This window comes from Topomyia yanbarensis, chromosome 3, assembly GCF_030247195.1.
Source record: "Topomyia yanbarensis strain Yona2022 chromosome 3, ASM3024719v1, whole genome shotgun sequence".
NCBI lineage: Eukaryota > Metazoa > Arthropoda > Insecta > Diptera > Culicidae > Topomyia > Topomyia yanbarensis.
In genome coordinates, this window is record NC_080672.1 from 358,140,189 (window position 1) to 358,165,724 (window position 25,536).

The 25,536-nt window shown below is 36.4% G+C and overlaps 1 protein-coding gene across 6 annotated transcripts in view; it reads right to left on the reverse strand.

The window, feature by feature from the left end:
• LOC131689062 (uncharacterized) overlaps positions 1-25,536 on the reverse strand; it is a 63,277-nt gene that overhangs the window by 23,847 nt on the left and 13,894 nt on the right. Inside the window, exon 1 of one of the 6 annotated variants that reach the window (XM_058973834.1) lies at positions 10,811-11,256. The exons of 4 other annotated variants lie outside the window; for them this stretch is intronic. The gene's annotated coding sequence lies outside the window, so the exon portion shown is untranslated. Of the gene's footprint in view, positions 1-10,801; positions 11,257-25,536 lie in introns of those variants that run through there. One more of the 6 variants, XM_058973833.1, reaches the window with a different exon arrangement.

Here is a 25,536-nt window from a genome sequence, read left to right on the forward strand (position 1 = left end):
ATTATGATGTCCTGAAGGAAAAGTTGTCTCAAAGAAAATCATTGTGTTCTATATGTCGATCTCTCCCTATGTCGATGGTCCCTTCAATATCGACATAGAGAGAGTTAACTGTAATACTATAACCATGTGGATTAGACTGGTTCAATTTTTGACTTTTAGCTCCACCAGGCTTTTCTGATTCCTTTCATGGTCCTTAGCAATTGTGCAAATTTTGGTACCGATTGGTTGTGTCTACGGACGCTCCGAAAATTTCAAAGTTTATATGGAAGTTTGTATGGAAAATCTGTTAACATTGAAAATAAAATCTTAAAAAATCACTTTATCAATCAATTAATCAGAAAACTATATATTTCTAAAGGTAATCTTCTACTGAACACATTCGTGGAACATTAAAAGTTTATGAAAATTCGCTGAGAAAAGTTATTAACTAAAGAAGCAGCATGACTTCAAAACAAGTGGATTTTATTATTAATCATAGCAACCCTGTTTGAATAGCTGTATCTGTCTTACGCGAGCGGTGGGTGGCAAGTCTAGTTTACTCTGGTATAACGGTGTAGCTATTCAAAGAGGGTTGCTATGGTTACTAATAAAATCCACTTGTTTTGAAGTCAAACTGCTTCTTTTGTTAATAACTTTTTTCAACGAATTTTCATAAACTTGCAATGTTCCCCGAATGTGTTCAGTAGAAGAATACCTTTAGAAATATATAGTGTTCTGATTAATTGAATGATGAGGCGATTTTTTAAGAATTTATTTTCAATGTTAACCGATTTTTCATAAAAACTTCCATATAAACTTGAAAATTTTTGAAGGGTCCGTAGACACAACCAATCGGTACCAAAATTTGCACAATTACTAAGGACCATGAAAGGAATCAGAAAAGCCTGGTGGAGTCAAAACTTGAACCAGTCTAATGTGGATACTTTGTTAGGGGAGGCTGAGGAGACTTGGACTTCTTTTTTATATTTTAATCCAACTCCGTGAAATGATAAAAAAAACTTAGCATTTTTTTAGTTTTATAAAGTTTCTAGCGATGACTGACAATCATAAAAAATACATGGACATATTACACTGGACAAGAACATTGATCATTTCTGGAAACACTTGATTCCCCTTCAAAAATATTTTTAAAAGAGCATTTAGAGTAATGAGCCTATTTTTTACATTTTTCTATTTTTATCCTACCCATGTGAAACCTTTGGTTAAAGCCACGTCTGCTATCTTTGCTGAACGCATTGGCTCAAATGGTAGAGTGATGATGGGGGCAATCGATCTCAGTGTTCGCTGCGTTCAAAAGAAAAAAATCACCATTCTCAAGCCCTTTTTGTTATTATATTGGTTCTTAAGAACAAAGCAAAGACGCTTAATTCATAAAATTAATAATTAATGAAATAGTGTGGTACCCTTCCTAATAGGGTCAAAATAGGTACTTTACCCTATTCAATGTTAAAAATGGGTTGCGGAATTGATTGGCTTTCTGTGATTATATATTGTTATTTTTGTTACTAAATGTTACGCATCTCTCACCTGACTTTTTATACGAATTCCCCAAAAATCAATTATTTGAAAGCTGTCTGTTGTTATGGCTGAGCAACTTCAAATGTGGAATACATTATTACTACTCATACTGTAGTAAACAATTACAGTTAAGTTTCTGTACGATGAAGCGTTTATTTTTGACAAATGACTTTTGTTATTTTCTGGCAACAAATACTTCAATTCTTATGGTGTGAATTTTGTTATGTTTTAACCCTAGAACGTTGCACTGGGGTATAAATGTACCACACGCCTTCTTTAGAACCGTGTGAAGACGAGACTTCGGCATTTCTCGACCTGGGACCCTAACCATAATTTAATTAAGATTTCCTAGTAAGAGTAGGAAAAGGTGGTATAGCAAGTTTGCTTACAGTCTTCGTGGAATCAGGTGTCAAAGTTGGCGTGGGGTACATTTGTACCCCAGTGTACGGTTGCCGTTATCGTTTCGTCAGGTTTCGTGCTGTCAGTGGAAATGTGATTCGTGACAATACCAGTATAAAGACTGGTTGTTTTGCTACGTGAGTAACAATTAGTATTATAAAATCGTTTTTAATTATTTATTCAATTAATTTAATTTAATTTTGAAGTACAAAAAAAATCGTTATCATTTTTGCATATTTTTATTGTTTATTTTTTACAGTTTTTCAAAACAATGGCTCGCAAGTATAATTTGCGCACAGTAACTGCTGTAACAGTAACGTTTCTTTTTACCAATGTATTACTGGTCAGACATATTTTTTCATTTCAATTTCCACCCCATTTCGTGGTATTTTCCAAAACCCGACTTTTAAACTATCACTCTTCGAAATAATTGCACTTTTTAAAAAATATCGAAATTCCATTTTATATCGTTTCTATATACCATTCTTTCAACTTTTAGAATCATTTGATTTTTTTCAAATCGGTTGAAAATTCGTCAGAACAGCGATTTTGTTCACTTTTGTTTTTGTTCAATCCAATTTATGTATTATTGATTCAACAAATTACACTCACACAGCTGCTTTCGCAATTAAAAAGCGAAGAAAATGATGTACTATACATTTCCTTTGCTTGCATTTCTACCTACGAAAATTGCGATCAAACGCGTGCATTTGTACCCCAGTGCAACGTTCTAGGGGGGAAAACGCAAGTGCAACGTTCTAGGGTTAATGGTGAATCATGAGGGATCAAATCTTATATAATTGACATTCCCCTGTAATTCTTTACGTAAAAGTAAGTATAGTATGTCGCGGGTGATTTTTTCTTAATTTGTGAAAATTTGGTTACAAATTATTAATTTCGTTTTTTGCCTTAAAGAAATTTATGTTTAGGTAAAACTGCGCAACTTTCTAGTATATTCGATTCATGTTTTCTGATCCGCCTTTGAGTTACGATGAAGGGATCAAGTCTCCCCGGGGATAAAGTCTATAAAGTCTTCTCAGTCTCCCCTACTAATTTCTACGGAGATCTAGTAAACTAACACGTTTTTTGAAAATTGATGAATAAATGGTAATAGAAAATAGAGGCGGTTTTTCACAAAGTAGCATACAATCTTATCAGAAATCATTTTTATGTGTACCGATTCTAATGATTACAACGTCTGTTGGTGCATACGTTATAAGGACATTGGTTTAATATCAGCTTCCTGGCAAATGAGGTGAAACGGTTTTGTAAATTAAGCTGCTGGAAGTAGTCGAATATTTAATTGTGAGTTTTGTGTTCACAAGGGCAGTTATATCTGCGACCTGCGTATAAGATCTGCGAACTACATGGACTTTTTTTGTACTTTGGAGAGATGCCTGTAGGAAGATCTCCAAAATTCAAGAAAGTTTCAGGGAAATTCTGCAAACTTGACAAAATTTCTGCTATTTCTAGTGAAGTTCTGAGTAGAATTTTGGCAACTTTTAAGAAGCTTTAGGAATTCAGAAGAATTTCTACGAAATTCTAGGAAGCTTCGAGAGGTTCTGTGAGATTCGGGCCAATTTGAAATAACTCTGTAAACCGCACTCTACATTTCAGGGAACTTCTACGAGCTGTATGGGAAATTTTCGAACTATAAGATACTGTTATATTCTTTCGCGAAACACAACACCGGAATTTTCCTTGACACTACATAAAGATTAATTGAGATCTTGTAAAACGGTAATTATAATACTATTTTTTTAAACTTTGATTATAGAAGTTTTAACCCTCATTCGCCTCTTTTCGGATTAGAGAAATCTCTTTTGGAAAAATCTCTAACACTATGTGCAGGGTTGGGAATCGAATCCAGGAGAGCTGCGTACAAGGCAATTGATTTATCAACTACGCTATGCCCGTCCCCTTTATAATACTAATTGTGAAATATTTATTCAACTAATTTCATAAAAAAAATCTGAAAATGACATTAAAATCGGCACTTTTTTAAATGGTCAACACACGGGGGGATGGATGTGGGTCGAGATTTCATACGTGTAATGTCATGGCTTATGTTCAACCACTACACATTGGATACGCATTTGCGGCGTATTGGGCTTGCAGAAAGTAGTCTGTGCGCTTGTGACGAGGGCTATCACGACATCGAGCACGTTGTCTGGGTATGCGCCGGGTATTTGGATGCCAGGTCTCAGTTAAAGAATTCCCTTCGGGCCCGGCAATTCACGATTTCCCCTATATGTCCCTTATTTATACTTTCATAATAACCATAAATATCCCAATTTAGCCCCTCTCTTTTATTTCTCGTTTATAGAAGTTTCCTCCTGCCTTGTGGAACCGATCAGCTCCAGAGTGCCACTATGTAACCGCCGTCGCCCTTACCACTACGGAAACTGAAGCGAGAGCGACTCGAGGTCCGATGACTTTTCAAGGATTACCCGCGGGTCCGAAGAATACCATCCGTCAATCCGACCTACTAGACAGAGGCGCTAATTTGTTTCGCTGATCTCCCGGTTGCCCGAAAGTTGCAAGTTTTGCTCTTCTCACCCGGTCACCATCTACGCCTTCTCCTCCCTGTCCTTGATACAACTGCTGCTACACTGATGTGGAAATAAGCCACCCTCTGAATATCTTGACCAAGCATAAGTCTTCGTTAAAAAAAAATCAAATTTGTATTCTGTATTCCTAGTTTTAAGATAGCTGTAATTTTTACTCTTTGTTAAAACTATTGTCCTCCATCTTGTAAATGGAATTGTATCCGTAGTTTTAAGACATCTGTGAAATTTCTCATAAATATTTGTTCTCCCTTTTGTGTACCAAACTATATTGTTAGTTTTAAGATAACTGTCAAATATTTCGTAAAAAACTATTCTCCCTCTTGTATATCAAACTGAATTCCTTGTTTGAAAATTTTTCATAAAAGAAAATCTTTTGCCCCCTCTCTTGTATATAGAATCTTATTTCTAAACTTAAGATAGCTTTAAAATTTTTATTTATTTATTTATATTGGTCTTCGATTTTCTCGTACAGACAGTTCCTTAATTAATAATAATTCTATGTTTAAAGGTAGTCTTAGTAATGTTAATATCATACTTGTCAGCTACATCATTAAAATTACGACAACATACATTGAACGGATTGTTTTGTGAAAAAAGTGTACGATACATCGGTAACCGAAAGAAATCAGTTCGTCTGGTAGGTCTAGGTGGTACGTTGAATCGGAGCTGGCTCAGCAACTCCGGGCTATCTATATCTCTTTTATAAAAAAAAATATTTCGACTTTGTAACCTCCTAGTTTTAAGATATCCAAAATGTAAAAACAAAAGAATTTGGCACCGCCAAGCTAACGCATGTGTGCCTATCAAATAAACGAAATGAATAAAAAAAATGTCATGCTATTGAATACGAAAACTTCCCTAAGATGAACGAAAGGAATTCGTGCGATTAACGAAATCGTTCGTAATATATACAAACATTTATTAAAATAAACAAATCATTTCGTTTCATTCACGAAAAATAATGTCGTTAACAACGACAACATTCGTGCTATGTACACTAAATATGTGAAATTTACGAAAACTTTCGTTCACAAGCGGCCAATCAGTTCATAAAATGAACGAAACCTACTACAGTAATAACCCATTTTTATAAACCAACCGAAAAATTTTGGTTGATAAAACAGGGAAGTTGATAAAATCGGGAATTTTTTTTAACTTCCTTTTTCCATCCTACATAATTAGAAGCAACTTGAGAATTGTCTCAAGTTGTTAGTTTGCAGAAAAATTAAACCTAATGCCGTATCAGTGCAAAAAATCGTATTCAACCGAACCGCTCGACAGTTATCTAATCCAACTTCCAAGCAAAGGATCGATCTGAAATTAGAATGACAATGCAGTCTGTCAACGAAGTTTAAGAGTTAATCTCCTTAACAATGAGATGCAGAAATTCTTCTTTGATAAATTAGACACAGAGCGTTGGTAGTTTACTGCCATTCTATGCCTATGTTCTAAAACTGATAACTAAGAAAAGCGCGATGGACGATGAAAATTAAATTAGTGATCTGGAGAGAAAACGGTGCACAGTGGCACGACGAGTGACAAAACCCCAAAAATCAATGTCTTGTAATTCTTTTGTAAATATTTATTTTATTTTTCTCTCAGTTTGAATAAAGGTATTTCAAAATTTTACTATAATCGGATGAAAAATGAATTTTTAACATGTCGTTGAAGCAAGTGATGTCGAGGATTTTTGTTCAATTCAATTCATTAGAATTGTCAGTACCTTAGAATTTCACATGGCGATATCTCAAGAACTGCACAACCGATTGGAGCAATTTTACGTTCACTAGAAAGAAGAATGAATATGCTAAATTATGGACGTGAGATTTTGACGTAGGACTACGTCTTTGTTTTCGATATGGGGGTGCACTCTGCAAATTCTACAAAAATGGTATGTAACGAAAAGTGGTCCAATTTTAAACGCATATAATTCAGCCATCTCACGATAAATTTTCAAATTTTTTGCGCAAATCGCCCCGAAATACTTCTAAGAATAGATTCCAGTAGATAAACCCAAAGATTTTTGATATCATAGCATTAAAAAATTAAATAATATACAACCTTGTCAAAATATCGCGTATTAACACACAGAAGATAGCGCTTCCCAAGCCCTGTACGACGGATTGGTGTACCTAGCGCGCAACGCTTCTATGAATGACGACATCATCGACTATTAAAAGAACGGACTTGGCCAGACACGCTCAGTTCCCTGTTGAACGGCTGGCGAAGCAGATCACTGCGCTGTGTTTTCACAGCCAGTGTAGCTGAGCTAGAAGTCCGTTACACTGGCTGTGGAGTGACGCTACCCTGTGTCGTCCAACAGGAGACCGCTCCAACTGCTTCCTAAATGCCGCTGTAATGTTGCCAGTAAATTTTTGGTTTAACTAGCACATGTATTTGCTATTTGCGCTTGAAATTATGTAATGTAGTGGTAGTAATAAGCTTCCCATTTTGGTTTAAACGCAAGGACTGTTTTTAAAACAGGATTTGATTAATTAGTTTAGCTCAGCTAAGCAATTTTATCAATTCTGTAATTTAAAAGGAATTTTACGGAACTTGGTGAATTTGGCCCCACTTGCAACTGGTATAATCAACCTGCACAAAGTGTTGCATAACGCAGGGCTGTTTTTTGGAACAAAATGTGTTATCATTCAGCTCTTCGCTATGCAAAATCACGATATTATGACAGATGGGCTAAGCGCGACCGTTCCTTTCAATCGGGAAAGGCCGCGTGGAATTTTGGTGAAATGCGCTAATAGTGACGTGGTGGTACTAGTTGTCTCTTTCGCTCTACCCATCATCATCAGCGTTGGCTCATTTTGCATTGTACGGTTGGGTTCAATGTTTGGGGCGAATGTAATGTGGCGGTAAAATGAACACGTTAAGCAAAGTCATTATTTTCTAACTAATAAGTGAATGAGATATTACAATCACCTTATGTTTCTTGTTAGACATGTTTTGTACATATCTGGTAAAAATACTTTGTCATAAACACATTTTTTCAAACATGATTCTTGATTTCCAAACATGTCCGTAAATGAGACATGTTTATAGCGAGTGGGTAAAATGAACATGTGGCGGTGGTAAAATGAACAGCTTCTGGTGACCTGCAAAATGTTCTGTATGTATGCAATGCGCAGCGTTGGAAAGTATTTTCCGATCAATGCTAATATCCCAACAAATCATGAGCTTTGCATACACACAGGGCATTTTGCAGGCAAAAACAATTGTCACGGAAGAATTGAATTTTCATGACGTAATATTAACCATTTTATAATCCTGTGGCATCGAAACACATCAAACTTGGGGTTATCCATGGGTGTTTGAACTTTTAGGATCTGTTTGAGAGCAACTAGAAAGCTTGTTCTATACATGAGATGTGATTATATTATCTAAAATTTGATTTTTCTTCACCGGTCCGGGTGTTTATTCCCACACACTAAGTACTAAGAAAATAAATATTTTACATTAAGTAGTATAGTCCTACGTCTACAGTTCGTGCAGTGCAACCCCATAGGGCTGCCCCTTGTAGTTTTTTATGCAAAACTGATTTACGTTTGTTCTACATCGAAAAAACCCCATTGAAAAATTTCATATCATATCAGTGATTTAGCTTTATACGTCTTCCAATTTTTGAGATGGTCTCCCATGGGTCACTTATCATGAATCTGACTCAAAATTTAGTCTAGTTTCAAGATATACAGGGCTCATTTTGTGCATTTTTGCGCCGAAGTTGGTATATCTATGTTTTTGAAAATACCCATATGGAGACGCCCTGTAGCTCATAAATCTACTTACAAATTGGTTGCCTAAACAACATCATATTACTGAAAAATTAGTGATTTTTACTAGTTTTGTCAACCATTTCTGCTATCCGATGTGATTGGCTACTATGATTAATGTTCATATTAACTCTTTAACGACCAACGCATTCAAATGGGTTTACATAAAAGTAGTCAAAAAAAATTAAATATGGAATTTTAAAACTGATAGCAGAAATGGATTCAGCGACCCAAACTTAGTTAAAACCACAAGTTTTAGCCACAAAGACCAATGTTTATAATTTTGTCACAACTTTGTATGACGATGTGCCACTGTGCGGTGGATCAAATGAAGCTTTACAGTCTAAAATTACGCTCATAATCAACGTTTCTAGTGTGATTAGTCCAGTTTTTCATTAGAAAAATTTAATTTTGCGGAAGATTTTACGAAAAATGCTCAGTGGGAAAATCTGACAGAAATCGGATAATTCTGAGCATATTGGTCCATCTACCATCCACACAAATTATGTTTTCTATTCATTTTGTTTACGAAAGTTTGCACTGAGAGCTTTCTTGTTAAGCGACTTCAAGTTTTACTAAAATCGGAAATGGATGAGTTCGCCATGTTTTAAGTTTTTGGAAACGATGACAGAGATGAATAGTTGTACAGGATCGATCTCACTATTGCAGTTTTTAATATCGTACCCATCTCTTGGTTGACACACTTAATATTTACTTTTTTGATTATTTTATTTGTGGGAGCTGCGTAGAATTTCAACAGTGGGAAAAACAGGCTTGTTATGTTTTAAGGGTTTTCATCATCAAACAACATTCCGTAACGGATATCAAAGAATTTGGAACCGGCACGCGTATTTATTATGGAGATAGGCGGTTTGAGCCTAGGTCAGTGGCTTTCGGCTGGCATGTCCCATTCTCGTTGGTTCGGACTGGCTGGTTTGTTCCTATTTACAAGTGAATAGATCAATCCGCTTGGATGACATAAGAGATAACAATAGAAAACATGAACAAGAATCAGCTATTGATTCAATTCGAAGTTTGTTTAGTTATAACTCAAGTGCGCTGGCAGGAGATCGTTTTATATGAGTAGATAAACTAAAGAACAGACATCACAGTCTCTGAGACAAATATGCGCTAAATTGTACCCTCGGGACCGGTGTTTACAGATAGTCCGCAAAAAATAGTCTTTGGTTTAAATTTTGTTTGCAGTTTGTCATGAACTACGACAAATTTAAGATATAATATTGCTAAATATACAATTTTTACTACATACGTTACTACAATTGTTATGTTTCCACGGAGAATATACGAAAGTATGTTATTTTATCATGAAAACACACAGCATTAATATTTTTTGAAAATTCAAGCAAAATGTGATTCTAGTTTTCAATTACCTTAAATAGGACCAAAATTGGGTAAACTACCTTACATTTTGACTGCTACCTAACAATGCAAGACTCATTACCTTAATTGAATACAATTGTAAGATTGTAGGCCTGAATTACTGGCATAAAATAATGAATTAACGGGAGGTTCATAAAATCGGGTACAAAAAGTACATAAAATCGGGGGTGCATAAAAACGGGAGTTTATAAAAACGGGTCGAAACTGTATTTACAATGCACGAAAATACTTCATTGTAGAAAACGACGAATGAACTCGATCAGTGCACGGTTAATTTCATTAAATTACAAATTTACATTTTTAGTGGCAAATATGCATCAAATTTAAAGCAAGTTTGTTGAAATTATTTTCGGATAAGTACCTAGAGAAGAAATGAGTCGTTCCCTTCATTACAATGAGAGTAGAAAACGTCCACACTCACTCGAAATTGCCTGTTGCAATTTTTAAACGAGGGTCTTATATTGAAAGGTTAGATGTGTTCTACATCAAAAGCGGAGTTTTCTTTTATTCCTTGCATCAGTCTATTCATATGATATTATGTTCACATAACAAGAAACACATTCTATACACACATATCGGAACACAACCTTGAAGTAGAATTATGCAGTATGCCAACACATTCAAAACAACCTATTGTTGATAAACTTGAATAACGACCATAACTATATTCACCAAGTGGCTCGAATTGATCTACCAAACATTCACTGATTGCTGTACCACTGACCTCGCGTCAGACCAGAGCCGCCGAACGCAATTTAAATGTTATAATATTAATTGACTGCAATCATTCAACAGCAAGTGATCCGAGCAATTGGTTCGCATGCTCTCGCATAATTGAATACACTTTTACAGATGCTTCTAAACTCTCCCTCGCAGCTGATCCACGTGCTGCCCTATTCAAACGAAACCCCGTCGCGCCGCTTCATTCAACCATTGTCAGATTTGACGGCTCTGGCCGTGTTTCAAGCATTTGCTCGTCTCAACTCATTATTATTGTTTTTATTATGTATTAAACTTTGCTCCCGCGTAAAAGCTTATTGCTCTTCCTCGCCGTACAACCGTCCGGCCATGACTATGTGGCGGAGAAGGCGGATGAGGAAACATTTAGCATATATTTTTCAATTCACTCACTCAACTCACAAGGTAGACTGCCGTAAGATGATATTTAAATTCCTTTCCTTTTATGGGGTAGCCAGTCGTCGTTAAGAATCACTTTTCCGGGGTATGTTAGCAACAGCAAAATTCACCGATTTCCGTGGATGAAAAGGTTCCGAATTATCGTTTATCCATGAACCGGTCAGGTTTTAATGCGCGTACATACGGCCTGAAAATGGCGAGTCCACTGAACTGAGCACTCAGTGTCGATTATCCAATTTGGAGCCTTTTCAGTCGTCGCTGGATCGGGAAGCAGTACTTGTACAGTGGTTGAGACAGCTGATTATATACGTGTGTATCTTCTTATAATTTATACGGGTCGGGGCAATGATTGGCTCACACTCACTAACTGGTAGGCACTTACTAGGCGCGCGCCTTAATTTAAACGTTGATTCGCGTCGAGGGTCGGAAATAAACTGATCCGCACCGGTGTGCGCGATGTTTGTTCTTGGAGTGCTTGTGTGAGGCTGCCAACGGGTTTTTAGGGGTGTGACAAAAAACCTGAATTTCGCGAGCTTCCGGCATGTGTTGGATAAATTGCGATTCACAATAAAACTGAAGAAATCTTCTGAGAAGAGTTTGTGGTTTACCTTGAAACGGATTCTTGTCTGGAAGAGCCATTACTGTTATTATTTATTACTGTTTTATTGTTTACCTATCTATCCATTGAGAAATCTGTCGTTTAAACAACGCACACTGAGATGTCGCATTTTTATACTGCAGTCCAAAGAAATTTAATGAATTTCAGTTCAAGAATTTGAGGAGTTGGAATTTTGTTACTTTTTACATATAAACTATTCCAACTGTGTTGCTATTGAGCCGTTTTGATGTTTGGATTTGGAGGCAAACAAACAGCTTCTGGGATTATAGGAGAAGCCGGTCGCTTACTTCGCTTAATTCAAGCACCAAAAAGGATCAACACCAACACAGCTGGATAAGTCCATATGTAGGAGGTAACAATTTTCCAACTCTTCAATCTCTTGAACTAAGATTCATTTATTTTTTAACGATTTTTTTATAAACGAAATTTAAAAGAAAAGTTTGCCCGCCAACTAGTTCATTCGTTCGATTCCGACCATCCCCAGCTCGTGGGGGAAACATTCCCGTACTGAGCTTTCATTGCTGCGAAAAGGAACACTCGACAACGTATCTGACTCATTGCATCGCGCTGTCGTCTTTTCGGTGTTGGTAGTAAAATCATGATATCAGCCCGGCACGATAACGGCGTGATACGAGTGATAAAAATCGCCGACTGTAACTGGTCAAATTCAGCCAGGACATGACATCGTTTGATGTGCGTCTTTTCTTCACTGTTTCACTGTACACGGAGTTCGGAATCCGTTGATTGGGTGCTAATGAAACCGAGTTTGTTTATTTTTAGATATGCAGTTGGGGCCTTTTTGTTGCGGCTAAAGGTGCATGCCTACTTCGACAGTGCCACGTGAGGTAATTATTTACTGTTGATAAAGCCATCATCGTTTGCTCGCAAGGTTCGATGCTGATGGCACTGAAAACGATTTGTCAGATTTCGAATGAAGTCATTGCTGTGTCAATCAACGTGGTAACTGGTTTTTGTTTTGCAGCACCTCTTTGAAAAGATAATCAATTACTGTCTTATGACGAATATGGAATGGCGAGGGGAATTTTCCTTCATTTGTGAATATATTTCAAAATAAATACTCTGGAAAATGCATCCATAATCAATTATGGACACATAGTCAAGTTAGAGAAAAGGCCAATGGAAAAAGCCTTCGATGGAGGATAAAAATAACCACCAGCACTCTGATGCTGGTCTGTGGTATGGTCCATTGCTGAGCTGGTCGCCATCGCTGTATTCGTAGTTAATTAGAACTTTCATGTTGTTGTCGTCATTGGACATTACCCTTCTCCTACGGATGTTCATCACAAACGCCAGTGTTTAGTGCTGCTTTTTTGCAGATGTAAGTCCTCTTCGATGACCACGTTAGTCTATATATTGTACTAATAGGAGACGGTAATTGGAACAAGTGGTCTGCAAATGAAGCGGATGGGTTTAGAAATATGTGAAAACATGGTAATAGTATCAGTCTCTACTGCAATTCAGGGACGACCTATGTACGTCACATGATACAGTACTGAGTGAAATAAATAGGTCACCAATAATGATAATTTCCATGCTATATTGGCATATTAAACTTAAAAAATTGGTTTTTGAGTTTTTCGGGTTCTTCTCATTGTTGTAACTGAACTAATCGTACTCCGCCGTTGACGACGTTTTCCAAAAACTGGTATTTGAATGGCTCTCCTCTACAACAAAGGCCCGCTCGTCTAATATCGTTGGGAATTTTTCCGCAAGGGTGACTTCTTATCCAAATTATTACAGGAAATTTCTTTCTTCTGTTTAGTCAGACAATCATATTTCAGCTTTACTCATGCAAATTTATTACAAAACGTATATTTGTTTTATCGCACTTTTTTGAAAATTTTCCTAAATACGAAATGAACATTTCAATTCAAATTACCATGAAAATGGTTTTGCGGTACAAATAAGTGGCGGAGGCAATTTTGAGAGCGCTATTCATTGTCTACCGATAGCGTTCGTTCTAGAAACTAACACACTGGATCACCGGCGGCAAATTCTAATGGCTTCTACGACGTTCGAACGTAAACTGTAGATTTTCGCTACAGTTAGTTTTACCCAGGGACGGGACATGCAAAGTGAAAAAAAGTAAATGCCACCGCGAACCGGCAATGGCCTGTCATTGCGAACCGGACCTTTCTTGACAATTTTCGTGAGTCCGTGGTTTCTATTGGTCTCCGGTTGACTCATACTGCCACATCCACAGATAGCGTGCCAGACAGGTGAATTTCGACACCTTCATATTCCGTGGTACCCAAGTCGGATATAATGACTATAGCTACGAGTTTTTCAATTTGTGGGTACTCAGGAATCAGGAAGCAGTAGCGTCTAGCTCAAATGGCACGTTCCCCTTGTTGATCGTAGATTTGTGCCTTGCCATGAATCCCCACCCACGCTTCCTCTCTTCCTTTATATGACAAGCCAACTGTTCAAATTGACGAATTAGTGCCTATAGAAATGGGATTCGGTCCGCAGTCGAAAATCTCGTCTCAATTTGGTATACGCATTTTATCACTTCACTGATCTGTGAGAAGATTTGCATGTATACTTGGTTTAATCCAAACTCTACCTAGATGTTGGTTGAAATTACGCAAACGTCTATTGTGGATTATATTTGCAATTGCATTTTTTTTCGAAAAATCGTACAGAATTTGCATTTTGATTTTAAGTTTATTGCATCATCATTTATTACATGAAGGCATACGAGTTTAGGTGACCATTGGAACGCATACGTATATTATTGGATATTGTTCGGTGTCTCAAAGCACTATAAGAAGATTCTATATTAGCACTTAGAGCAGCTTAGCTTCATAGCATTTGTCTTAAAAGCTTTTTAGCACGATGTCTATGTTCTGTATGTCGATATAGTGCTAGATTTAATGATTTACATTTTAGGTGCATTGAAGCATTAAAAATACTTGTATATGGCTAGTTAGCAATGGAAATGCTAACTTATAGCTTATCTAGAATTTTAAATGAGTGCTTATGGTTACTTGGGTAACGACACTAAACAATTAAAGCAGTTGGCACTTCTAAACGAAATGCAGGTGTTACAATAGCAGGAATAATACTTCCAACTCCCGGAGAAATTTGGAATTTTTATTTTAACAGTGAGCGGATATATTTCGTTCCGCGAAACAAACACTTCTGGTTGATTGATGGCCTGGAACATAACCAGCACGCTATGTCTAACATGGTGAAATTGTAGGGTGAGAACATTGGCCATAGTTATTTGGAACACGACATTTTGCTTCTACTGTGCAGACAAAGCGATACACGGATTGATTTATTTGCTGGTAGCAATGGAGCAGTTTTTAGCTTTGCAAAATGAGAAGGTAGCAGATGTAGTTCGAAATTCTCGTTTAAAATTATTACATCAAAAATATTTTCAATTTATATAAGTTTATCTCATATTGAATCCAAGAAAACCGTTTCTAATCCAGGTTTAAATAATAAACAATGTGATATGGCTAACGTAGGAGCCGATTGTTATATGCTGTGGGAATATGTATGATCCGACAACAATATAGACACAGAAAGAAATAAGAAAACGCAAATTAAACAACTTCGAGTACAGTAGGCAACCGAGTACTGCTGCTGTTGGACGAACTGAACTTAACGTGCTATAAAAATACAAAAATAAAAAAAGCTTATCAATTTTAACCATCTGTTAATTAAGTTCAGTCTACCTTCTCATCTCGCAGAAGTAGAAACTAAAAATCGTTCCGCTATAGATACAATTGTGTTGCAATTGATTTTTGGAAATGTCTTGTAAGACCAGCTACTCGGGAAGTGAAATAATTACTAAATGTGCAAATTGTGCTTGTGCACCATATCAAACATAAAGAAACATTCGCAGAACAACGTGCAGCACACCAACGAAAGCTGCCACATTAACAACATTATCCCCGTATACATAGGCAAGGGCTCTAGAGAGATGTGCTTTCACGAATTATCTCCACGCGCCTCTGACATCGTGAATAACAAATTTATATCAAGATATGGAGAAGTGGCTTCCATAAGAGCTGTAGTTTCGCATATTCGCGGCTACCCCTAACTTTGTTCTTGTGGTGAGAATGCTTCCGTACAAACCAACTTTTTCATACGTAACCATTTTATGCGGATCAACCAAAAATGGGACGTTTCATCAGACAATACTGGCTATGCAACCATGGTAAATTCCTATGCGAGAATTCTACAAAAAGACACTGCACCACGGAAAACTTTATGCAAAAGCAGCTAAGAAAAGTACGCCTATCTTATACCAAACCACAAAGGACCACAAAACCATTATCTACGGATCTGACAGTAACAAATATTCACTCAACAACAATCACGCCCAGTGTCTCCAAGCCAACAACCGGCACCACCAGCAAAAAGCGAACGTAGAAGAGGACGGATGCGTTTTTCCGTACGCTTACATTTCTGTTTGGCGCTCTATTGCTTTCTTCAAAATACTTTAAATTGGCTTCTCAATATTTTTTAGTTTATTCCGTCGATTCAAGCAATAAAACTCGTTTTTAAACTTGTACACAAAGTAGACAACTCCATTAGGAACGTTTGTTTTAAGAAATGTCAACTATCAAATAAAGTTTTCATTTTATACACTTTCATCATATAATAATTTATTAAGGCGAATGATTACAAAGAAATTACTATTGCTATTTTTTGATCTTCTATGAATACCGGACATGTTCGCCAATCGTTCGGGTAAGATCGCGGGCCCTCAAATACGATCCGGGCCCCAGGGCAATTGCCTTGGCTGCCTCCCCCTCTCATCGGGCCTGGTCTCGCGCACAAAATTCTTGCATCTGATATTCTCGATGCATTTCAATTTCATATGTTTATTCAGATACAAATTTATTTGTTTTATAATTCAAATTTCTTGAAAATGTGGGATAATAATCAGGATTTGTTTGAGAAAGCTGTTCATAGCTCTCATCATCTGACAAACGTTACGGTGATATGCGCACTACAATGCTCAGTGTGAGCATCTTTGCTGTCAGATAAATTTGTAGGTATAGGAACAATTCTTACGTTTATATACATTGCTATATGTAATTTCATCGCGAAACGTCTGTCGTTTGAATGTGAATCTGTTGTCACCGATAAAGGATTCTTAGTTCCGTGTATTCCGATCAAAAGTTGAATCGAGTACACAACGTATTATTTCTCTCGTTAATACGTCGACGAAGCGATTCCAATAACCGCGTTTTTCAGCTTTCATCAAGTTTTTAGTTTGCGTTTCTAACGTCGCGTATATTCGGAAAAATTTGGGCGATCCTCATAGGATCTTTTCGCTAACAAATCTGAGCACTCTTTACTCACAACGGAGCGGAAAACCGTCTACGGTTGTTTGCGCCGGGTTTTCGTTTCGTCTGATCTTTAATCGCAGTTTAGAAAATCAAGCCAGTCAAAACGTTGTACAATTCCATCGGAGGAATTTATTATTTTGATTCGATTATTTCGGATATAGTGGAAGCGTAGCTCTTTCAAGCAATGGACACACTAATTGTAATGAGGTTGGGTACAACGATAAATTTAGAATCAGAATCAGAATATATTGGCTTAAATGGCACTTTCTTCGTTTGTAATCGGGGATTTGTGCCTTGCATTCGTGTCATTTTCACTGTTTTCAAGATGGTTATATTGAAATTGTTGCGAATATTATGCAGTAAGATAGATCGGTTATCAGAATGAAGACAACCCCATGGCATACCGTGAGAGTTGAAGTATTCTAGAACCAGCAAAGGTGCGATGTATATGGAAGCAAAAGTTAATCTTTGCCTGTGATTGTGTAAAACCTATGCAAATAATAGTACTGAAATATAGAGACACTTGAAATTTAGTATGTCCCATGTGGCCTTTTCGAGGCCAGGAGCCATTTACTTCGGTTTTGTAATAGTACCCATCAAGGGAAACTGTCAGCCCTTACTAGAAAGCTTAGTAGAGGAAAAGTTTCTCCTCTTTCGAAAACTTATAAGCACATTAGATGGGATTGTCAGAATCTCGCTCTTTAGTGAATAAGCTAGCGTAGAAATTAGTCGTGGCCGGTGGCGTAGCCCTCTTTAATATTTCTCCCCAGCGTTTCTCAGTTTTCCCCATATAATTTGTGTGCGGGATATGTCGACAGTTCATTCGGAGTCTCTCCACAGAAGAAAAAGTTTTCTTGATTCTCTCCGCATTTTCCACACCTTGCCTTGTTTCTACAATGTGTAACTCTATGGCCCCATTGTTTTCAACGGCGGTAGTTCATGCCCCGCGGTACAAAAAGGCGAACAAGTAAACGAGCCCGGTTCAAAAGAACAAATTTTGGAAGAACAAATCCGGCTAAAAACTTAAAACGAGGCTGAAGGAATATATGTTGTTCTCTTACACTCCTCGATTTTTGCTAAACGCAATTGCTTGCATATCAAAATTTTCACTGACTGAAGTAAAGGGATCTGGAAGGAGCTAATCCCATATTTCGCAATTAAGGTCCTTCTCGGGGACTACACCATCAACCTCTACTTTCCGGGCGGGTACGTAGACAAAATACTTCTTCGTACACGGTCGAGTGTTGTTTAGTTAGATCACGCGATATATCGATGATGTTAAATGGCTTGTATATGGTCCGGAAGAAGATCATCGAGGGGCCGGGTGTATTAGATGTAATTTGTATCGAAAGCGAGACTTATCGGCATTCTTTTTCCCATCGGATAAATATTCAAATCGGCCTCCACTAAGCCTTAAAGGATGTCGGTCGTCGGAGATACCTTCCCAGTAGTCAACACTATCATGCGGGCTTCAGTACCAGCGAAAGGAAGGTTTAATCGCATAAATCGGAAAACTAATGCAACGAAATTTCAAAGAAAGGAGTAATTGGTACTTAGCTGTGGAACATTTGTAATAGTGATACTACTTCGACAAATACATTTTCACTGAGCCGTTAGACATACAGCCCTGTTAACAAAAAGTGTTTCCAGATAGCCACCAGCTATGGCCAGCAAAGTGTCATTTTCACTAACACACGCCTTGTCTGAACTTTCGTCAGTACGGGTAGAAACCTTCAAGCCCCCTTCATTGAAAAATCATCTCAAAAACTAAACGTAGGTGTTAGGTATTTTTTACATAGAATGTGTATGCAAAGTTGGAAAGAAATCGGTTAAGTAGTTTTTGAATGGCAGGTAATACCGCAAATCATGTTTTTTCCACAGACGTTCTACAAAAAGCTTCATCACCGAGTCGATGGTCGATATTTTTGCATAGAAAAATTACGGAATGTTATTGAAATGATAAATTATAAGGTACCAAAGTTTTGATCCATTCGCTTCACGCAAAGTTCTAAAAAATTGCAAAAAAAGTGTTTTTTTAATTTCACACTGAAACCTTTACACCCCCCCACCCCCCTTAAATGTTCTTGGATTTGATGGCATTCTAAGGAATCCTCCGGTTGATGCCAATCGAGCTGGCATTTCTTAAGTGTGAGCAAACGAATTTCTTTGTTTGTTTAGTGTTTTCTGACCAACTAGGAAACTAATCCACTGGATATTTAATGCGCGTGGGGAATACGCATGGTGTTGTCTGAATGAATGAAGACTTTTGAATGATGTATGAGTGTTGAGAGTTAACAGTTTGCAAGTGGAATACAAAACCAGTTACCATTTTCGGCAGTCATATCAGCATGAAAAACAAAGGTTTTATTGTAATATTCATTGGTCTACTTCTAGTTCATTAAATCATCAATAAATTATATTAATTTTCTGTTATTGTATTGAGTACTTGCATATGCTTTGGAGTAGTACATGTGCTATATTACTGTCATGTTAACCATATTTCTTCCTTAGTATAAAAATATGGTAGCTTGATTATTGACGCAAAAGATGACAAATCAGTTTCTTTTCGTTCTTATTGTTCTCAATCTTGTTCTAGAAATTGAAGTAGGGAAAACATGTACACATCTCATCGGTTGCATATCCGACATACAAAGTTGGTCGTTTGATGTTTTTCGGTAGGACTTATTTTATATCGTTTGAAATATGCCTCAGATAACATAACAACGCTCGCGAATAATTATAGCATAAGAATCAATGAGCCATTACATAATTATGTTTAATAATAAGACCAACATTCATGCACGATAAATAATGCGTGTATTACGAAACCGCAGGCTTGCTGGAGCATCACTCATGATGCTAAAATGAGGTGAGGTATCAACATTCTGAGGAGGACTTCACACACCTCGCCAATAGCAGAAAAAAAACTCTTCTCCCACTCAACAAGCAAACTCATCATCAGAGGTGATGACTTGTTCAATGATTAGAGGATGTTATGTGCATCACACAGGAAAGGCGAGAGCGCAAAACTGATTGAAGATGGGTTGGAATTCCTCTTCAAAAATGCTGAGAGTGTGGAGCGCGAGAGTGATTGTTTCCCTCTCTTGTTTTAATGGGATTTTGTCTGCTGCGTAGGATGCGGATATAAGTATAATTTTCGTGGTGTAGATCAGTGCTTCGTGGAATACGGATATCATCATGTGGTGGGAATCCAAGAGACTGGAGGACCCAGACTTGACTCTACTGTGCCAAACGACCTTGAGGCTTGAGCACTTCTTGTACACAGATTTCAATTGAGCGAGGATTCAGTGGCCTTGGGAAAATACTAACTAACGATCAGATAAAACTCAGCTCGGAAAATTTAAAATCAATCCTATTCGTCAAACTTATTAACACCATAATAGAAGATAAATCTAGAGAAAATTTAGAATACACAGATAAAAATATTTTGTAATTTTAAGATTATTTTCATGCACATATTTGGAGCATGAATATAAATGTAAAATTAAGCTCCACCACAAATACACACGACTTATCGCGCTTTCTTCAACGAATTTTATTATAATTTTACACGTGGGTTGAAAATTACAGTTTCTTTAAACAGAAAACACATGCACTTCAATGTATTTTTACTCGAATACTGTTGTAAAATGAATGACATGTAATATTACACGAATGAAAGTGCAAAATTGTATGCTGTTTGATGCTCCAATTGATGTTAACGTAATTTTCAATTAAATTTTAGATTCAATTGTTGTATGTTTACATTCGTATTGATTTACATGTCGTTTAAATTTCATTATTTTTTGGTGTGTAGGACGTAAATAACAATGAGAGATTCTCCTTGGGGTCTTTTTCATCTGTTCATTACTCGGCCATTTCAACATTTACTACTCTACTCTTTGCATAATATTCTAGTAAAAACCGTCGGCTTTCGATATGTACTGGAAAATTAATGCAAAGTGTTGTAATGACGTCGTAATAAACGAAAGAGAAAGTAAACAAAGAGAGGCTCTCGATGTTACTTACATCCTTTTGAAAATTTTCTCTAGAAATATTTTAATTTTGATATCTAATACAACTTGACATCGCTTCCAAGTAAAATGGGTGCATAATATTCGATTCTATTCTAGTGTTCTTTCTCAATAAAATTTTTAAAAAATGTTGTTATCAAATAGTTTAGTTTCTATCTCTATTATAGATTGATTTGGCTGGTTAGTTTACAAGATATGGACAATGAAGTTTAAAAAAAAAGTTGTTTGTGTTTATTTGTTACTAAATGTCAAAGTAGAAAGTTTATGCGGATAAATTTCCAATGGGCAATACATTTTTAAAATGAGATAATTATCGACAGCGATATTTAAAATTATACATAGTCGAAAATTGTATACTATCCTGATTATCTACTTTCAACGCTAGGGTAATAAGCCTATTTTCGTCTTGTTTCTATTATCACCCTACTAATTGGTAGCCGTTGGTTAGAGCAGCTTTTCCCATCTTTGATCAACGCGTTGGTTTAAAAGGTAAGGCAATAATTGGAACACTCGAATCGAGTTTTCGTTGCGCTTAAATACGAACATTTTACAGCTTTCATACCAACTCAATCAGAAGCACAAATTTTGTTTGCGAACTCGAAACGCATCTCCATAAATACTTTAGTTATACATAGAAAAAAATATTTTGTAATTTTAAGTTTATTTTCATGCACATATTTGGAGCATGAATATAAATGTAAAATTAAGTCCCACCACAAATACACACGACTTGTCGTGCTTTCTTCAACGAATTTTACTATAATTTTACACGTGGATTGAAAATTACAGTTTCTTTAAACAGAAAACCAATGCACTTCAATGTATTTTTACTCGAATACTGCTGTAAAATGAATGACATGTAGTATTACACGAATGAAAGTGTAAAATTGTATGCTGTTTGATGCTCCAATTGATGTTAGCGTAATTTTCAATCAAATTTTTGATTCAATCGTTGTATGTTTACATTCGTATTGATTTACATGTCGTTTAAACTTCATTATTTTTTGGTGTGTAGGTTTTGTGTCCTTTACGCGCAAAGGTGGTTTCAAACCATTTTCTCGTTAGTGAAGGAAAATAGTTTTTAATTAAAATTTTTCTCCACTACGGATAAATATAGCATAATGCCAATTGTGTTATTATATTGGTTCTTAAGAGCAAAGTAAAGCTACTGATGCCAATGTATACGCATTGTATCAATTGTAGGCCTAGAAATTAGTGGTACACCCACCATAATAGGGTTTATTTTATGTAAGGGGCTTACCTCTTTACCCTATATTCGGAGGAGAACACGAAGCTTCTTATTTTGATACTGATTTCACTAAATAATCCCCTACAAGTAAAATAATTTTTTGAACAGATTGTTTAGCAAATATAATGAAAAGATGAGTTCATGAATTATGTAGGATATACGTTAGCCTTTGCCTATTCAATCAATTCCATTACAAGAATCCAACATTTGTACAATATTTTCTTAAATTTTCATTGCAAAATATTAAAATTTTGTGAGTGACATTAAATTTTCAGGAGGAAAATCGAAAAAATGCGGTGTACACACTAACCTAAAACCTCCTATACTAATCGTTTAGAAATTTCGCAGAGTTCTTTCTCACATCATTGCCCAGGTTCCTACGGGAGCGCTTTACAACATCATTATTATTTTTTAAGTAACATTTTAACCGATTTTTTAACGAATGTATTGGCTTCAACGTGCTATAAAAAATTCGAAAAAATGGAGGCTGCTCTCATTACTCCTTATCATCTTCACTTATAGCAAAAACATTTTCTAGGACCTTTGGCACCAAAACTTTAATTACGTTGTCCAGTCTTAGCGCCGATTTCTAGCAAGTTCTAGAAAGAGAAAAAATACACCTTTCCAAAGGTATGCTGTATTATTCTGTTATGAAAGTAATATTGTGCTAAATTGCGACAATAATAAGAAAATTGTCATTTTTTGCATTTTTTTCATGACAAATATGCAAATGGTTCAACATTCTTCCAAGGGCACGTCATGGTTCTATGTAATAATAATTCGGAAGAGCATTTAATTCTGCTATATTGGGGGCATGCAACATTTTTCAAAACTTTTTGTGTTGCACTATAACCTATGCTAGTTCACTTGAAAAGTTAAAAAAAATCACTATAGCGCCGTGAAAAGAATTATGATGTTATCCGGTTATCCACCTGGACACTGTCCAGTGGACAGTGCGTAACGAATAAACGGTTTGCTTCAATATAAACATGTGTGTCACGTTTTAGCTTAGCTATGGGTGCCAAACGTCAAAAAAGGTCGCAATTTTTGATACCTAACTACTTCTTCCTCAACGAGTATTATATTTTAATAACAGATCGCTTGTCAAATTTTGGCCCTTTAAGGAGGGCACTGGACTATTTTATCACTTACAAGGCCTACAATCGATGAAATTTCTATAAATTGGCACCAATACGTTTGCTTCGTTCCTAAGAACCACTAGTAAAATAATAAATGGCCCGAGAATGGTGGAATACTTCTGTTTGAGTGCAACTAAAACTCAAATCGGGTGCCCAAAATATCGCACTACCATTTAAGTCAAAAGATAGTACAAATATATGGCAGACACAACTCTAACTAATGGTTTCAAATGGGTTAAGTGCTAATTGTAATAAGGTGAAAAGGGGCTCATGACTCTATACATATTTGAAAACTATGTATATATTTAGATAGTTGCATTGCTTCTTGCAACGCTTAACTATACATTCATTTCAAATACATAAGAAATAAACTTTACACACGCATCAAACCCATATAACAAAACCTCATAGCAACTAAACATTACCTCCTCACAAGGCATGTGAGGACATCACAAACTCCTCTTGAATCATCATGAGGTGTAGCACACTCTCCTCCACGGAGCAAATATCCCATGCGTAAGAAAATATTTATCTACATCATTTCGTTGAGCAAGAGAGGAACTCTCTCATTTTTCGGGTTCTCACACACAACGGTAGAGATGCTCCCGTTGCTTCATTCTTTTCTACCTCATCCTGAGGGAGGGATATTAGCCCTCATCGTGTGTTGAAGTGTTTATAACAAGTCTGAGTCGAAACCTTTAATTACATAGATATATCGACAAATGTCTCGAGGCACTAAAAGTAATCGCTTTTCATAATATCGTATTGTTTTTGAAATGCCATGTTTCGAGGGAATGAAGGAGTAAGGAATAAAAAATCGTTCATTTGCCGTTTTAATTCAATCATATGCAACATTCCCAGCTATCGATTGTCCGGAGCTAAAGGTACTTTTGTTACAAACCGAGCATTTCAAAATTAATTCAATTATCGATAAATCTATCATAAATTCTCGGAGCCAGCTGCCCAGAGCAATAAACACATGATAACACTTCTGAGAGCTGCATAGATCGTATCACTTATCAATGTGAATCCAGACTTGTGTAACTCTTCACCCCATTCAATTAACAAAAACTCCTTCCCGTGGCAAACGTGGAACTGCAGAGGTATACACGGTTTCCATAACAACATTTGTTACACTAACATTCCTTTCCTTCCCCGATGACTGTCAGCACGTGGTCGGCGCCGAAACGTGCACGATGAGGATGGATAACTACTCTCAAGCCCCTTTTGTTGGTTCTCTGTGCAATTTCGCTTGTACTGATTAATCACGGAGTACAGGCCATATTCGATTATCCGTAGAAAATGACTCGATTATCCGTTGTCCGAAGAAATTGTTTCAAATATCCGCATATTATGTTTTCTAAACCTACATTACACATCTATGATTGATAGCAACTACAGCTTCTGAAATAATAAATATTGTCTAAAAAATTATGAAAACTTCATAGAAGTGCAGAAATTTTACTTAATTAGCATATAATTTTGAATTCGATGCGATGATTTACATATTTTCGTACACCAATCAATTACAATTGATACTAGCTACAGTTTGTGGAAAACCAGAATTTTATGTTCTCACAAAATATTCACAAAAATACGTGGAAATACAGAAATTTCCGCATTTAAAAAAAACTTTTTTTTCTATCCCAATATTTAACCCTTTCATGCCCAACTTTTTTCTAGTACACCTAGGGTTTCAAAACTATTTTTCCTTGAAAACGGTGGTATCAAGAAACACGAAAAGCCTTTTTTCGTAAAAAAAGGTGCTTCCCTCGCAGTGCTAGAAGCTGCTCAATTTTTACATTCCAATGCTTAATACAATTCTCCTAGAATAATTACAATAGTCCAATTAGGTGGAAAACGTAGCCAAAGACAGTCTAAATTGATAAGTTTTATCAGTTTTCAATAATATTGCAACATAACGAAGATATATGAAAAATTCATTTTCTGACGTCAACGCAAACTGTCCCTGGCAGCACTGCTCCATCGGAATCCAATCAGAATAATTGCAATAACTTCAGTTCTAGAGCTGATCCTTCGACCTGTTAATACTCAAATGAAAGGCAATAGTCACATTTATTGGACTTACTTGTTTTTGTGAGCAAATCTTGCCTCATTCAAAAGTTATAGCAGTTTAAAAACGTTGTTGTCCACAAACAACATGGGCATGAATGGGTTAAATACAAAAATCGATAGAAATTGATATCAGCTACATTTTCTGGAAGCATAAAATTTTAAACTCTTGAAAATTACAATAATTTGGGAAAATAAAGAGATTTTATTTAATCAACAAATATTTCAATTCAATGCGGTGTGCTATAAAATTTGATGCACCTAATCGATTGGCTACAAACT